The 17,647-nt window shown below is 45.1% G+C and overlaps 1 pseudogene; it reads right to left on the bottom strand.

Annotated features, from left to right (window-relative positions):
* Nucleotides 1–17,353, bottom strand: part of LOC117092056 — a 49,712-nt pseudogene extending 32,359 nt beyond the window's left edge.
* Nucleotides 17,354–17,647: the final 294 nt, after the last annotated feature.

Raw genomic sequence — 17,647 nt, 5'->3', positions numbered from 1 at the left:
TCCCATTCATGTTTCCTTAGTATTGTCTTGGGGAAACTGGCGGTGACACCAATGCACGTGGCTTAATACATGCTGCTTGATTGACTTTTTCGCATGATAGTTTCAGGCGATCTGAAATGCAAAGGGATGTTTAGCCGTTGGAGACTCATGTTCCCTTTCCTTTTCTTCCAGTGATGCACTACTTGGGTGTTTTCAGCAACAAAAACATCAAAAGAGTTTTCAGTGGCAGATAGCCTGATGCTTACACAGAACCTCAGGCTGCTCTCTATGGAGGATTATGTGCAGCAAACCGAGGCAGCAAGGATTGCTTAAGAGCACAGGAGCTGAGCCGCAGGCCTTGGCATTCGGGGATCTTAATGCTTTTGTGGAATGGAATAGAGGCTGGGACAGGAAGGGATCAAAAGGAGGTCGAGGAGGCCAGGCAGGTATAGTCATATTGGCTTCTGGGAGAGATGGAAAGCAAAGGAGTAGGAAGCAGTCTTGATCCCCCAGAGCCAAGACTGACCATCGGAAGAGAGAAGGCAACGTGGCCCTGCTAAATAATTAGAACAAGAGTTTGTCCTAATTCTAGGTAGCCCGTTTTTCTGAGGAGCTCAGAAGATACTATCTCATTAGCCCTGAAAGTCAGGATAACTGACAGTTAAGCTAACAGGATAACTTCCTCTGGTGCCATTTTGTCCCCTAAGTAGGACATCAAGTTCCCAACAGTGGAGGGTCATGAGGCTGCACAGTAGCAGGCACCGTGTTTATGTCTCATGCAGTGAGTTGACTGTGGTGGTGTGGGGTCTTTCTTGGTCTGTCTGTGGGCTGAGAGGCTCAAGAGCACCACCCTCCCATAAATTCAGGTCTTCCCCAGAGCCTTGAAGCCCTTTCAGTGTTCGGTCTGAATTTCGCTTGGATCTATCTTAAAACAAATTCAGGTTTTTCCGACATTAAAAACAAACAAAATCCCTTCAGTCGCTCTCCCCTCCACCTCCCATACCCTGGAGCTAACTTTCTGTCTTTATCGTTCTCCCCAACATCAAGGAAGATGGAGCTTTATAACATTAAGAGATTTGAAACAATGATTGCCCTAGCTGTTGACATGAACTGTGGTTTAGTTTTGCAAAAGTTGGGCTCAAAACATTGAAAACAGCATTTGAAAACTGTTTAATTACATATAAAAATTCTCCAGATAAAAGTTCAGTGAAACAATCAGGAATAAACCTGCATATAAAGTGTGATTCCAATTAAAAAACCTAAACCTCCCTAATATATGCAGAGAAAAAATGTCTGGAGGGAACTATCCCAACATGTTCATAGTGTTTATCTCTGGGGGTGGGAGGATGGGAAATGTAAGGTTTCTTTATACTTCCTTAAAAACATTTTGCAATAAATTGCTATGAGTTTTTGTAATCAGAAAAAGACTGTATTATTATGAAGCTGTCTTATCTTGTCCACTTCCTCCCATTGACTACGTCCTTAACTAACCCTTAAGGGCATTTCACTTCCCATTGCCACGTCTCTGCAGAAATGGTTCTCTCCAGGGTCACAAATGGTCACCTGCTTATTTAATGTAGTGTGTGTGTGTGTTTTTTTTTTTTCCTCCCTCAACTTCACCCTATCCCATTGAAGATCATTTCTACCTTCTTTACTGTCTTCTAAACATTCCCAGCCGGGTGGCACATGGAGCTAATATTCACAATGTTCAAAATAGAACAAATACTCTTTATTTACCTATCTCAGTCTCTCCTGTTCTCCTTCTCAACCCAAATATCCTTCTCATTTTAAACTTTCTGGCCTGGCGTGGTGGCTCATGCCTGTAATGCCAGCACTTTGGGAGGCAGAGGTGGGCAGATCACCTGAGGTCAGGAGTTTGAGACCAGCCTGGCCAACATAGTGAAACCCTGTCCCTACCAAAAATACAAAGGAATTAGCCAGCCATGGTGGTGCGCACCTGTAATCCCAGCTACTCGGGAGGCTGAGGCAGGAGAATCACTTGAACCCGGGAGGTGGAGGTTGCAGTGAGCTGAGATTGCGCCACTGCCCTCCAGCCTGGGTGACAGAGCGAGACTCCCTCTCAAAAAAAATAAATAAAATAAAATAAATAAAATTTCTAATGATGTCATTACCTTGTATCCATAGACCTGGACCTGAAGTAGCAGGCCGAGTCTGACACCTCCCTCTTCCCTGTTTTCTTCCCCATCCACTCATTTGCCAAGTCCTCTGAATTCTACTTCTGTACTTTCTCTTTCATCCAACCCCCCGTTGTTTGTTCTCACTGTGTCTCTTCTAGCTCAGAAACTTCCTGTCTGATCTCTGGATCATGCTGAGTATCCTAACAGTTTTCTTTGCCTTTAGTCTTTTGCTTGCACCAATCATCACTCCACCCACTACAGAGGACCACAGCCCGGCTCTGAGTGGGCTTCTACTCTGTGCAGACATCTCCATGGTCCTCATGGCCTGCTAAACCCCAAACAGGTTTCTTATGTTTTCCTAGGCCTAACTATCTCTTTCAGTTTTGTTTCCTGCTATCTCCAATCCAAGCCTGTCGGCCTAAGCAGAGTACACACTGTTACCCTGAGAACAAATGTGAACCTGAAACAGCCGTTTCTTCAAGATGGATCCTGAGTGGCTAACTGGATTTATTTGTTTATGTATTTATTTATTTATTTATTTAAAGGGGTTTTGCTACACTGCCTAAGCTGGTCTTGAACTCCTGCTGAGGGAGTCTTCCCACCTCGGTCTTCCAAAGTGCTGGGAGTTCAAGCATGAGCCACTTTGCCTATGCCTATTTTAAAAAGAGTCAGGCAGCCATTTGCTGACTACAGGTCATATGTGTACGCTGAGTTCCTCAAAAACCCACATCCCTACTTAACTTTAGGACTTTCAGAGTTCACTTGAATCAGTCAATCAGAGCTCACCTGCCTTGGCCATTCGGGGCTTAGCTTTATCAACCTATCAGGATTCAGCTGTATCTACCAATCAGAACTCATGTGTTGACCAATCAGAACTAAGCAAGTTTGAATCCTTCATTTGCATAAGTAGACCTGATTGGGAACCTGGGTGAGAAATTTGGCTGTAAAACCTGAACTCTCTGCAGGGTGTTGTGGCTCCTGCCTGTAATCCCAGGACTTTGGGAGGCCGAGGTGGGTGGATTACCTGAGGTCAGGAGTTCGAGACCAACCTGGCCAACATGGTGAAACCCAGTCTCTACCAATAATACAAAAATTAGCTGGGTGCGGTGGTGGGTGCCTATAATCCCAGCTACTCGGGAGGCTGAGGCAGGAGAATTGCTGGAGTCCGGGAGGCAGAGGTCGCGGTGAACCTGGGTGACAGAGTGAGACTATGTCTCAAAAAACAAAAACAAAAACAAAAAACCCCAAAACAAAAAAAACAAAACCCTCAACTCTCCCTTTGTTCTCTGGGTCGCACCTTCACTTTAAATGGAAGGCTATGTCTCTCCTTTGCACACTATTCAATGGAATAAAATCTTTTTCCTTCAAATTCCTTTTCAGAGAACTTCTGTTCAAAATCCAAACATTCTCTACCAAATGCTTGCTTTCTTGTGCCATTCAGAGAATCACAGATTCAGAGGGGACCAGGCTTAACATGTTTAATTCCTTCTATCATTCTTTCTTGTCCAATGTCTTTTGAGTAAACTCCAGCTTGTTCATGACCCTTTAAAATCTGGTTCCTAGAACTAATTTCAGCATTCTGAGTTCAACATACTTTTGTCTGGGAAGGGCATTGGAGATGAAGAGTTGATGCTGGAAAGGGAGACTGTTTATTCACAGACACTTCCATTTGGCACTGAAGTAGCTCCCCTGACAGACAGTATGGGACTCTGACCCCACATAGAGGCACAAGGATATAAAAACACGTCTAATAGTCTGATGTGGCTCAGACGAGAATAAGGTCTCTGAGAGGAACTCACTGTATGGACAAGAAGAGATGACCTCAAGCCACCCTCAGCATTGGGTCCACAGGCTTGGAGGGGTAGATAATACTGGTTATAGAATTCATCAGGACCTAGCCAGGCTGGGGTAGGTGGAGATGATGGTGTGAGGCTGGTGATTCTGATTATGTGGATGTGAATTACATGAAGGTTAACATTTGAAGAGATTGGCATCTTTGCTGTAGGATATCGCATGCGTAGGGAGGGAGTATTTTCTGTTATATTTCATTAAACAGGCACAGCACCATAAAAATGAGAGACTGGCTGTGGTGGAAATTTCCTTTGCAATTAGCACTGAAGTCATTGGTTATAGAATCTTGGCTCTTGGATTGAGTATAAAAGTTCCCATCCTCTCTTCGAGAAGTGAGAAGAGGCCAGGTGTGGTGGCTCATGCCTGTAATCCCAGCACTTTGAGTGGCTGAAACAGGAGGATCACTTGAGCCCAAGAGTTCAAGACCAGCTTGGGCGACATGATGAGACTCAGTCTCTACAAAAAATTAAAAAATTAGGCCAGGTGCAGTGGTTCACACCTGTAACCCCAGTACTTTGGAAGGCTGAGGTGGACGGATCACTTGAGGTCAGGAGTTCAAGACCAGCCTGGCCAACATGGTGAAATCCTGTCTCTACTAAAAATACAAATATAAAAATTAGCAGAGTGTTGTGGCACGTGCCTGTAATTCCAGCTACTCATGAGTCTGAGGCGGGAGAGTTGCCGAACCCAGGAGGCGGAGGTTGCAGTGAGCCAAGACTGTGCTGGTGCACTCCAGCCTGGGCAACAGAGCAAGACTCTGTCTCTTAAAAAAAAAAAAAAAAGTAGCTGGGTGTGGTGGCACGCATCTGTAGTCTCAACTACTACTCAGGAGGCTGAGGTGGGAGGATCACTTGAGTCCAGGAGTTTGAGGCTGCAGTGAGCTATGATGGTGCCGCTGCACTCCAGCCTGAGTGACAGAGCAAGGCCCTGTCTCTAAATTAAAAAAAAAAAAAAAAAGAAGAAATCCAGAGTGAATTCTGGATACTTTTAAGCTCACCTGCAGACTCTTGAAGATATCTAGGGAGAGAAATTCTAGGAACAGGCTGGACTTCTTGCGATGCAAACCTATGGAGATAAGGAACATTGAGACCTGGAGTGATACTGCAAGGTGGTCCTCATGTTCGCTTACAGGCTGGTGAAGCCAGAGATACCAGTTACGTGAGTAACATTCTCCCAAAAGATTGTGAGCTCTGTGAGTACAGGGTTGTGTCTGACTTCTCATTGTAGCAAACCTAATGCCTAACTCTTAATAGGCACTTCATCGAAGTTATGAATGGATGAGTGAATCAGTAATTAAATGAATAAGGAGGTTGATTGATATAGAACAGGAAATATGGTCACCTTTTAAAAATAATAATTTGAGAGGGGTCTCACTGTGTTGTCCAGGCTGGTCTCAAGCTCCTTGCTCAAGCGATCCTTCCACTTCAGCCTCCTGAGTAGCTGGGACGACAGGCCTGCACCACTGTGCCTGGCTGATCATCTGTATTTTAGAGTCTGTCTTTCTATTCATGCAGCCCAAGACCACATGGGTGTTTGTGGGTGGTATGTTACATTCATTCATGATTGACCCTGATCTTGCTGTTGACTGGGGTTTTTAAACTGAAGTGTATTTGTGAAGCACTTTAAAAAACATATGGTTGTCTGTCTACTGAGTCAGAATCCCCAGTGCATGGGGCCCAGGCTTGTATATTGCACTGGGCTCCTCCAGTTAAACCTCTGCTGTGGCCTGAAGAGCACTGATGTAGTTTTCACAAGCATAGCTGCTACATCCTATTTCCTTCCTTTCTATGTTTTTGTAGTTAAATTTTTGAACTCCTGCTAAATTTTGTCTTGTCAGTTTTAGCTCATTGCACTAGCTCATCAACCTCTTTTTGATCGTGCTTCTGTCATTTATTATATTAGCTATTTCCCCTTGGATTTGTGTCACATGCAAATTAGATAAGCTTGCCTTTTTTTTATCTTTATGCAAGTCATCAAAAAACATGGGGAACATAAAAAGGTTAGGATTGCAATGGATTCATCAATTAATACCCAGAAAGAAAATGAGCTTAAACATTTTTTTTTTTTTTTAAACAACAATTTCTTCCCCCTTGCAAATGCAGTTTAGAGGGAAATAATGCTGGGACATAGTGTGGAGATTTAATCTGCATGCCCAGTTTTCCCAATATGTATTTCTATGACCTTGGGAAAGTCACTTACTCTTTCTGGGTATTACTTTCTGTCTGAGGAAAACAATGAGGAGGAGAGATTAGTGCTTTGGGCTGACCCGAGTCCTGTCATTCTATGGTTTCCTCTCTGAACCTGCCTCAGGTCCATTTATTCCTTCTAATACCTCAGCCTGACATCACCCCTGCTATCACTATGGCTGGCCATCAGGACATAATTTCCCTGCTGTCAAGTCTGGTGTAACCACACCACCTGTTCCTTCGCACTAGCCTGGATAGGGTAGACATTTTTCAAAAGAACTTTTTTGATGGGGCGTGAGAAGGGAAGAACCCTAAGGAAATAGACAGGAAACTCTATGAATAGAGAAACGGGGGATATTATTCATGTGGCGAGGACTTGTGGAGTTTCTGTGATGTCAATCACAGTGTCAATCACTGTTTCGGGTCCTGAGAATACAGCAGTGAAACAAAGTTCCCGCCCCGATGGAGCTGACATTCTGTAGTTGGGAGAGAAAGCCAACACATCATCAGATACACCAGGTGGTGTAACTGCTCCTGAGAAAACAAAGTCTGGTAAAGGAGTTGGGAGTGTGGGTGGGCAGTGCTATTTTATGTAGGGTGTTGAAGGAAGTCCTCTTTAATTAGCTGACATGGGTGCAGCGATCTGGAGGATGTGAAGGGGTGCTGGGGACAGAGTGTGATGGGCAGAGGGTGGGAACCTTGAAGACAGAGCACACCTGTGCGGTCTATGAGCAGCAAGGAGGTAGGGACAAGGGGAAGATGAAACCTGGAGGGAGGAGATGGAAGAGGTGGCGGAGGACTGGGTTGCTTGTAGGGCTTTGGATTTCACACTGAGTAAACTGAGATGCCATTGGAGAGTTTTTGAATAAATAAGTATCATCTGACTTAGGCCTTTAAGGGAGACCCGTTAGGGGGCCAGGAGACAGAGTGGAGGTGGAAAGATGGTAAAATGGTTCAGATTGGGAATGAATTTGAATTTGGAAGGTCCGCCAGTGGGATGCGCTGGTGGGTTTCATGTAGGAGATATATGTACACGTGTCTGTGGGAGGCAGGAAGGCAGAGAGAGAGAGAGAGAGAAAAAGAGAGAGGGAAACTTCAAGACTTTTTATCTGAGCAACTGGAATGATGGAGTTGCCATTTGTAGGAAAGTTTGGGAGTGAGCATGAATTTGATCTTAGACACATTAAGTTTGAGATGATTTTTCAACATCTGAATGAGTCAGGGTTTGGTCTGGAAAACAGAAACCACTATGACTGTGTCAAGGAGGATCAGTATCTCCAAGGGGAGTGTTCTAAAATGAAACCTACAAATGTCCTATCTCCTGAAATCTGTCCTAATCTCCACGTATTCATTCTCATTACTTTTGCACAAAACATCCTTATTTACCATGTATTTACCACCCACCAAAGACCGATTTTCCCTTCAGAGAAGCCTGACTTTGTTCAGCTGTGATTTTTTTTTTTTTTTTTTTAATGAACTGGTCTCTATCACAAGCATTCCTGACTGAGGTAGGACCAATGTGATGGCTGATTGAAGACTTCTGGACTTTTTCCTAATTCAAAACCAAAGTCTCTGCTGCCTGCTAAACTCTCATTTTCTCTTAGAGGATTACTGCTATCGCTACCTCATTTGCAGAGTAGAGGTGACTAAGATACCATGAGCCTGAGCCGAGTATCTTTGCAGAGGTAACCACCTCTCCAGGTGTCCTGTGGTGACTCAGAAGAGTGCTCCCATTTACCTGGGCATGGTGGCTCATGCCGGTAGTCCCAGGAGGCTGAGGAGTGAGAATCCCTAAGCCCCAGAGATGGAGGTTGCTGTGAGCCATGATAATGCCACTACATGACCATAATCGTAATTCTGATTATGTGGATGTGAATTACACAAATGGTAATTACACTGCACGCCAGCCTGGGTGACAGAGTGAGACTCCATCTCAAAAATAAAAATGAAAATAAAAATGAAATAAAAATAAAAATGCTCCTTCATCCCTTTCTCCTCCCATTGTCACCAGAATCTGGACACCACATGTTTCCAATAGAAAACTATTTTGAACAAGGTCTCAATAAGATAAGAATAGTGCCAGACATGGTGGCTCATGCCTGTAATCCCAGCACTTCGGGAGGCTGAGGTGGGCAGGTCACTTGAGGTCAGGAATTCAAGATCGGCCTTGCCAACATGGTAAAACTCTGTCTCCACCAAAAAAAATACAAAAACGTAGGTGGGCGCGCCTTAGTCCCAACTACTTGCAAGGCTGAGGTGGGAGAATTGCTTGAACCTGAGAGGTAGAGGTTGCAGTGAGCTGAAATTGTTCCACTTTACTCCAACCTGGGTGACAGAGTAAGACTCTGTCTCAAAAAAAAAAAAAAAAAAAAAAAAAAAAAGGAATCAGCGGATTCATATTTCATTCTATAAATGGGGGAGGGAATGAGCTGTCATTAGATTAGACAGTATCCCAGGATTTGAGTATCAAGGGTCATATAATCACACAAGCATTTAAGAAAAAAAGAGAAGGAAAAGAAAAATGCAAAAAAATAGAGAATATGATTTCTTACCTTGATTCTAAGGAGGACTCTGTAATTAGAATAAGGTTCTTATTTTAGAGGATGCCTAAGACATCAATTAAACCATTTCTCTCGCTCAGGTGAGGTTGGGATTCATAACATTTTACCCCCTACCCCTTTTGAGTTTTATTCCTTTAATTCTCTCTGAAGGTGTTAATGAACAGTGAATTGCTTAAGGCTACACTTGCTGACAACGAAGAATAAAGGCAGGAAACCAATGACAACAGGGAGTTTCAAAAACTGTTAGGAGCAAATTATAAATGAAATCTTCTATAGAACCTCAGATTAAATAGATTAAAGTGGGGCTGTTTGTCTCCGGCTCCTACTAACTCTCCCACTCCTGCCTTATCCCTTTTGTCTATTTTTGTAATGGTTGTTGGCCTTTTCCCTGAAGGCCTCGAGAGAAGAAAGTTCTATGTCCTCTTAAGCCATGGATTATTAAGGGCGAAGAGATACTGGGTAATCTTGGAGGTGTTTTTCTTCCTCTAGAAGGGTTTCCTCCAAGCCTAGGGCCTTTCACTGAGAAATCAAGAGCCAGGTAGACAGAACCTGGACTGAAGCTAAACATGGGTTTAGGGTCTGTGGACCCAAGCCATACGTTGCCAGTACCAACTTGAGAGTGAGCGTTTGAGGTTCCATTCACCTTGTGACTGAGAAGGCAGTGTAGGAGCATGTAAGTAACAGAAGGAAACAGAGGGGATATTTACATTACACCCCTGACCTTTGCAGAAAGCCTAGTCTTTTTCTTCCCCTAATTCTCTAGAGTTCTCTGTCTTTGCACCCACCCCACCGTAGACTCATCATTCTATTAATAATTGTTTTTTACTATGAAAGTGCGCACATGGCCCCCAGATGGTGGTTTAAGCCTCACATCAACAGAGTGGCCTGACAGTGACAGCTTCAGTTTTGAGTGGAGAGGAGGGTGATGGGCTGTGACTCACTCTAGGAGTTTCCATCATCTGCGCTGGCCAGTCAGCCCATCCATTATCTGTGGTTTGTCTCATCCTGCCTAAGCCTATTAGCTCATCTCTTTTTGCCAACTTGACATTCGGTTCTCTTCCTTTGTTCGAGCCCCTGGGACTGTCTGCCGCATCACCTTCTTATGTGCTCATTGTCCCATACGGTGTCATTTGCAGATAATAGTAACATGCCATTTACAAGCTCCTGGATCACTAATAAAAATGTTAAATGAGTCAGAAGGTGACACCTTGCTTTTGCCATCTGCAGCATGCTGACATTTGTCATTACCTTTTAAGGCAGAAACCAGAGCCTACAATCCTAGCAGTCTAAACTAGACCCACCCAAACTTGACTGTCAGCATTCACAGTGACAACACCCTCATTAGCCATCATCATCAGTCTCATTCACCCACAGTGGTGGCCTCTGGAGCACTCACGGAGCAGACCAGGGTGAAGAGGAGGGGAGTAAAGGGGGTTACGAGATCTGAGTGGATGGTGCCAGATCTGAGATTCAGTGGGTTTGGCTCTCTGGATACTTGTAGTCTGCAAGTAAATATCAGTGACATGTTGTCATGTTGTCACCGGGACAGCTTGGTGAAGGATGCACTGGCACAGGGCTAGCTCTGCTGGGTCATTTGAGATGCAAAGCAGATTATTTTTGGTTAGAATTATCTGGCTGCCCTGTCTACTGTGATGAATTGATACTTTAGCATATACATAATCCAGAGACTTACGGGATATTAGTTATCTTATTTTCAGGGCTGAACTATTAAATACTGATTTAAACATCCTTATTTTTCAACTTTGTGGTTTGACTTTTCTTTCTCTTTTTTTTTTTTAGACAAGATCTCACTCTGTCTCCCAGGCTGGAGTGCAGTGGTGTGATCACAGCTCACTGCAGCTTTCACCTCCTGGGCCTGAGCAATCCTCCTACCTCAGCCTCCCTAGTAGCTGGGACCACAGGCATGTGCCATCACACCCAGCTAAGTTTTAATTGTTTTGAAAAATAGAGATGGGATCTTACTATGTTACCTAGGCTTATCTCAAACTCCTGGGCTCAAGTGATTCTCCCACTTCGGCTTCCCAAAGTGATAGGATTACAGATGTGCGCCACTATGCCCAGCCTCGTTGACTTTTCTCTTTTTTATAAGTTATTCTGATTTTTTTAAAAATTGATTTTTGGTCTGGGTGCAGTGGCTCACACCTGTAATTCCAGTAGTTTGGAAGGCTGAGGTGGGAGGATCTCTGGAACCCAGGAGATCGAGGCTGCGGTGAGCTGAGATTGTACCACTGCACTCCAGCCTGGGTGACAAAGCAGACCCAGTCTCAAAAAAATATGTATTTTTGGATCTTCTCGTTAATTCACTACTTTCCTTAATTATTAGCTTGACTTTATTTCTCAATAGGAAATTCTCTCTCTCTCTTTTTTTTTCTGGAAAATTGAACTTACTCCCCCGTGTGTTTAACTCTGAACTGTATACATTGGTAGAACACAATCTTACACGTTTCCATGTACCGTTCATTTATGGTGTGTATTATTCTTTCCTCTATATGGGCTTGAGCAACTTTGAAAGTTCATGCTAGGCCGGGCGCGGTGGCTCAAGCCTGTAATCCCAGCACTTTGGGAGGCCGAGGTGGGCGGATCACGAGGTCAGGAGATCGAGACCATCCTGGCTAACACGGCGAAACCCCGTCTCTACTAAAAAATACAAAAAACTAGCCGGGTGAGGTGGCGGGCGCCTGTAGTCCCAGCTACTCGGGAGGCTGAGGCAGGAGAATGGCGTGAACCCGGGAGGCGGAGGTTGCAGTGAGCTGAGATCCGGCCACTGCACTCCAGCCTGGGCGACAGAGTGAGACTCCCTCTCAAAAAAAAAAAAAAGTTCATGCTGCGGGTGTTATTTCTCGGGACAATTTAAATTTCACTTTGAAATTTTCTAGTTTGGTTCCTGCACTTTTGATAGATTCCAGGGTGGGCTGTGAGTCTTTTCCTTCTTTTCACCAGAGAAGGAAATGAGACATTGACATAATGACAGAAATGTATGAGGCGAGATAATGGTGACATCATAATGACAACGGCTGTGACAATGATGCAGTCCCCGTCATGGAGAATTCTGGCAAGCCACGGTCGTCAGGTGGTGTTGCACTGGGAAAGTGAAGCTAGAGAAATTCTGAAATCAAGGACTGGTTTACGTGGAGCACTAGAACTTGGAATGTCTGTGCTGGGAATCTGAAAGCACGAAAAGAGAATTTTGGAATCAGCAGCCATACACATCACACTTACCATTTCTTGGATCAGTTTCTTGGAAAAGACAGTAACACAGGCAGGAAGAGGGTGAAAAATCAGCCTCCGTGAACTTTTAACCATTTATTTAACTACAATTGATTGTGCCAGGTATGGAATTAAATGCTGTCCCTGCATTAATAATAAATAATTTATTAAAAAGTGATTGTAATAATAATAGTATTATTATGGAGAATAATAATTCTCAACAATCCTCCATCAGCTCATTCAGCTTAGAGAGGTTAAGTAATGAAAGCTTTCCAAGGTCACACATAAGAGGAAGAGCTTGAATATGATCCTATTTGACTGCAGAGTTCAAGCTGTTACCATTAATCTAAATGTTAGAGATGCAGAGATGAATTAGATGCTGGCGGTCCTCAAAGATCTTATCATCAAATGAGAAGGCAACGGAGTTCATGCAAGCACATTTTAAGAATGGTGTGATGAGAATTATGATAGAAGTATGCATGGGGATTATTGGGGTACAAAGAGGTGCATATACAATTCTACATAACAGGGGCATTGAGTCAAGGTATTAAGTTGGTGCAAAAGTAATTGTGGTTTTTTCCACTGAGGCAATGGCAAAAACCACAATTACTTTTGCACCAACGTTAATAGAAGGAAGGGGCGATGAGCCAGGTCTTTAGAGTTGGCTTGGCCGGAAATTGCCCTCAGACCACCTTTCTACACTTTCCTTTGACTCCCAAGTCAACAGGCAATCCTGAATTCGATCGCATTTTCAGGACAGTGTGTTTAATTCAACAAGTGTTTATCCAACACCTGCTCCATGAAACGCTCTTTGCTGGAAGCATAGTGGGAATACATAGGAAAGAGAAGACTCGGCCTTAGCTCTGCAGTAGACAGCATCAGAGAAGGAGGAATGCAGATATGCAAAGCTGCTGGTAATGGAGGATGTCAGTGTGAGTAGGAGGGGAGAAGCCTGCTTATGGAACTCCTTCCTGGTGTTGGGCACAGGACATTGTCCCTTCTCAACTGTGTTGTCTGCCAGCTGCCTGTGCTGCTGCAGAGCAAGCTTTCTGCCCCAGTGGGGCTCTCACTTCTCCCCCAGTCTCTGCCTGTGATTGACTGACCTTCCCTGACCCACCCCACTGCCAGGTGGGGAGAGTCAGCTCCCTTTCACTCAGGTTGCCTGGTCACTGTCTTCTTAGCTAATTCCAGAGTGGTTTCAACGTCTTCTGGACTTGGTCCTTCTTATTCTTTTTTAGAGACAGGGGTCTTGGCCGGGCGCAGTGGCTCATGCCTGTAATCCCAGCACTTTGGGAGGCTGAGGCAGGTGGATCACAAGGTCAGGAGATCGAGACCATCATGACCAACACGATGAAACCCAATCTCTACCAAAAATACAAAAAATTAGCTGGGTGTAGTGGCACGTGCCTGTAGTCCCAGCTACTTGGGAGGCTGAGGCAGGAGAATCACTTGAACCTGACAGGTGAAGGTTGCAGTGAGCTGAGATCATGCCACTGCACTCCAGCCTGGGCGACAGAGCGAGACTCTATCTCAAAAAAAAAAAAAAAAAAAAAAAGAAAGAAAAAGAAAAAGAGACAGTGTCTCACTTTGTTACCCAGGCTTTGTAATGACTTTTGAAGAAAAGAAATGGGAGGCAATCTTGCTAGCAGCGTTGTGGGAAGTGGTTTTGTCTTCCTGATCATCCAATCTTAGACGTTTAGGTCAACTTTCTAAGCACAAATTGAGTGCCCATTATGGGTAACATCCTGTGCTGGCCACTCGGGGCAAGGCCCAGGTATATTAGTCAAGCCTCTGCTTTAACCTGCTGTAACACAACAAACTAATCATGTTAATATGGCAGTATAGCGAATAAGGGTGACACTCCAAAAGAAATGCGCACGCCCTAATCCCTGGAACTTGTGAATGTGACCATATTTGGAAAAAAAGAAATTTACTGCCAGAGTGCAGTGGCGTGATCTCAGCTCAATGCGACCTCTGCCTCCCAGGTTCAAGCGATTCTCCTGCCTCAGCCTCCTGAGTAGCTGGGATTACAGGTGTGTGCCACCACACCTGGCTAATTTTTGTATTTTTAGTAGAGATGGGGTTTCACCATGTTGGCCAGGCTGGTCTCGAACTGCTGGCCTCAACTGATCCATCCGCCTTGGCCTCCCAAAGTACTGGGATTACAGGTATGAGCCAAGGTGCCTGGCTATAAAAAAATCATTTAACATTTTAAATTGTCATAATTTGTCAGGTGTGGTCATGTGCCCCTGTAGTCATAGCTACTCAACAGGCTTAGGTGGGAGGACTGCTTGAGCCTAGGAGTTTGAGGCCAGACTGGGCAACCTAGTGAGATCCTGTCTCTAAAAAATATTGTCAGAATTTAAAATTGTTTATTTACAGAATTGCAAGCATGTGGTGTATTCAAGAAAGATCTATTCCCGTCCCAGCCTTAGCCTTGCTGTTATCTCTGGTTCACCTTCCGTCCTTAGGGACAGAAGGCACATTTTGCTTTCCTAGGTGCCAGGATGATTTTAAAGCTGACCCAGGCTCAGATCTTTGTCTATGAGTATCTTTTCTCTGAGAGGAACTAGCCTTCCCTTCCCTTCCCTTCCTTTTTTTTTTGAGACGGAGTCTCACTCTGCTACCCAGGCTGGAGTGCCGTGGCGTGATCTCGGCTCACGGCAACCTCTGACTCCTGGGTTCAAATGATTCTCCTGCCCTAGCCTCCTGAATATCTGGGACTACAGGTGCACACCACCATACTCAGCTAATTTTTGTATTTTTAGTAGAGACGGGGTTTCACCATGTTGGCCAGGCTCGTCTCGAACTTCTGACCTTAGGTGATTCACCCACCTTGGCTTCCCAAAGTGCTGGGGTTACAGGCAAGAGCCACTGTGTCCAGACTCTTTCTTTTCTTTTTTTGATTGTCATTTTTACATTATTGGGAATTTATATTTTTAATTTTTAATTTTAATGGGTACGTAGTAGGTATATATATTTATGGGGTATATGAGATATTTTGATCCAAGTGTGCAATATGTAATAATCACATTAGGGTAAATGGGGTATCCGTCACCTTAGGGCAGCAAACATTTTCTTGTTCGTGTTGTCTCTAGGTCAAGGCTGAATTCCTAGTCCAGAGATGAATCTAAGAGCGGGTTCTTCCTTCTGACATAGAGAGCCGAGATTCCAAGCACATCACTCCTTTGTGCCACCCAAGGTCCAGTGGGAGAGGGGAGGGATCCCTGCCCACAGAGGGGAAGGGTCATGACTTTTACTGCCGAGGCTGGGTACAGGCGGCAGAGAGGAGGGGAGTGAGTGCTGCCCCTTGGTCTTTGTTGGGCCCTGACTGATGGGCCAGCTTCCTCTGGTCAGGAAAGGAACCACATTCAGAGATGGGTACAAGTGTAATAGCAAGGGCACCAGCAGAGAGTGGCCCTCCCACAACAGCCTGGCGGGGAGGCAAGCAGGCTCGTATGGGGTTAGCCCAGGAGTGCCCAAGATCATATGCGGTCCATCAGGCTCTGTGTGCACTACCAGGCCAGTCCTTCCAGTGTGAGTCATCAAATCAACTGGACTCATACTTTACACTCAACTTGGGCTGGGCACTGTGGCTCGTGCCTATAATCCCAGCACTTTGGAAGGCTGAGGCGGGCGGATCACCTTATGTCGGGAGTTCAAGACCAACCTGGCCAACATGGTGAAACCCTGTCTCTGCTAAAAATACAAAAATTCGCTGGGTGTGGTGGCAGTCACCTGTAATCCCAGCTACTTGGAAGGCTGAGGCAGGAGAATTGCTTGGACCTGGGAGGCGGAGGTTGCAGTCAGCCGAGACTGTGCCGTTGCACTCCAGCCTGGGCAACAAGAGCAAAACTCTGTCTCAAAAACAAAAACAAAAAAAAAAAAAAGTTCACACTCAGCATCTGTGCCCAAACTCCATCAATTACTTTATGATGAAATCACATCATGCTGTTTATTAATTAGTGCCTGTGGTCTCCAGTAGTTTAGGGGATAGGTGGGTGGCCAAAGGGAGACACCTCAGAACATGGTAGCTATGGTTTGGTTCCTGGACAGAAACACCAATACGTCAAGGTAAATTCAGCCAGGAAAGAAACACGAGTCTACTGGCAAGTTCAAAGAGGCATGAATTGGGAGAGGATGATGTGGTGATGTTATCGCATGGTCTTTGAGCTTGTGGTCTGAACTTTCTCAGTAGACCATTTTATATTCTCTTGTCTAAAAAAAAAAAAAGAAAAAAAGTCAACATTTCCCAGGTGTTTGGCACTCTGCTAAATGCTTCATATGCATTATCTCCTTTAATCCTCTCATGAACCGTATCAGTACTGTTCTCACTTGACAGATGAAGAAATTCCATGCTTACCCTGTACCTACGCATTCTTCATGCACCCGTTCCGCTTGATGAAGGCCCAAAGGCAACATCTTTGTGTTTGTACTTCCTGTGTGGACAGCCAGAAGGTCTGGCTGCTGGACCTCTGGGCTGTGGTGGTGAAGTGAGTCCAGACAGCGAAGCAAGTCACAGGGCAGCACAGGCTGCCGCAATCCAATCCCGCCGCAGGGTCCTGGAGCTTCGGTTATATTGAGCTGTGAGCACTTGCGGACACACGTGGCTGTCAGTCCCCCTCTCCTCCCAAGCTCTGAGGGAACCCACACTGTCTTCAGGGCCTGACGTCTCAAGGATCTCCTGTCTGGGAAATAACAAAGTGGCTGCTCCTGGCCAAGCACTGTGGCCCACACCTGTAATCCTAGCACTTTGGGATACTGAGGTGGGAGGATTGCTTGAGGCCAGGTGTTTGAGACCAGTCTGGGTGACATAGTGAGACCCCATCTCTATGAAATTTAAACAATTAGCCGGGCATGGTGGCATGTGCCTGCAGTCATAGCAACTTAGAAGGCTGAGGCAGGAGGATCACTTGAGCCCAGGAGTTCAAGTCTGCATGAGCTATGATGGTGCCACTGCATTCCAGCCTGAGAGACAGAGTGAGACCTGTCTCCAAACAAACAAACAAGCAAACAAACAAAAACAAAGTGACTGTTCCTCCATCAAGGAGTCATGGTTAGTGGTTAGTATGAATATCTTGTATTCTCATCTCACTGCCACAAGTCACAATTCAAGCATGATCACATATTCCCCATATGGGAAGAAGGGCAGACAAGGCTGCTGAGCCTACAAATAAAAGGATCTGCCCTATAGTTTACTGGTGAAGGAAGGAGTTTCTTCTCAGGTTTGACCTCTTTTCACTCTACAAGTTCAATGTTTCTTGGTCAACTTGGTTCAGATCAATATGTGATGATTCAAGGTACCGTTGCAGTAAGATGCCATTTGTGTGCTCTTGGGAGTGGGAGGATGGGGTACAGGACATTGGGTGGAAAACAGGTTGAGAAAGACCCCTAGACAACTGGCAGCCATCATCACCAAGAGAGATAGCAGAAAAACAAGTGGAAGCTTCAGTTGGGATTATGCAAGAGAGAGGTCAGCATCGGCACCGACTGGACCAGCGACACTCCTTCCATCTGCACACCCAGCTGTTAGCACAGAGAGTTAGAATCAGGACTCTGAGATGAAAAGAAGTTTGGGTGCTTCTTAAGAGATGAGCCAAGGACCTGGGCAGAGGGCGAGTCCAGGTTCAGAGTCCACTCAGACCCAACATCCAGGTAAACCCCACTCGCCCAGGCCAAGTGTATTAGTCAGGGTTCTCCAGAG

This window comes from Trachypithecus francoisi, unplaced genomic scaffold (genome assembly GCF_009764315.1).
Source record: "Trachypithecus francoisi isolate TF-2019V2 unplaced genomic scaffold, Tfra_2.0 Contig01440, whole genome shotgun sequence".
Taxonomy (NCBI): domain Eukaryota; kingdom Metazoa; phylum Chordata; class Mammalia; order Primates; family Cercopithecidae; genus Trachypithecus; species Trachypithecus francoisi.
This window is presented reverse-complemented; position numbering and strand designations above follow the sequence as displayed.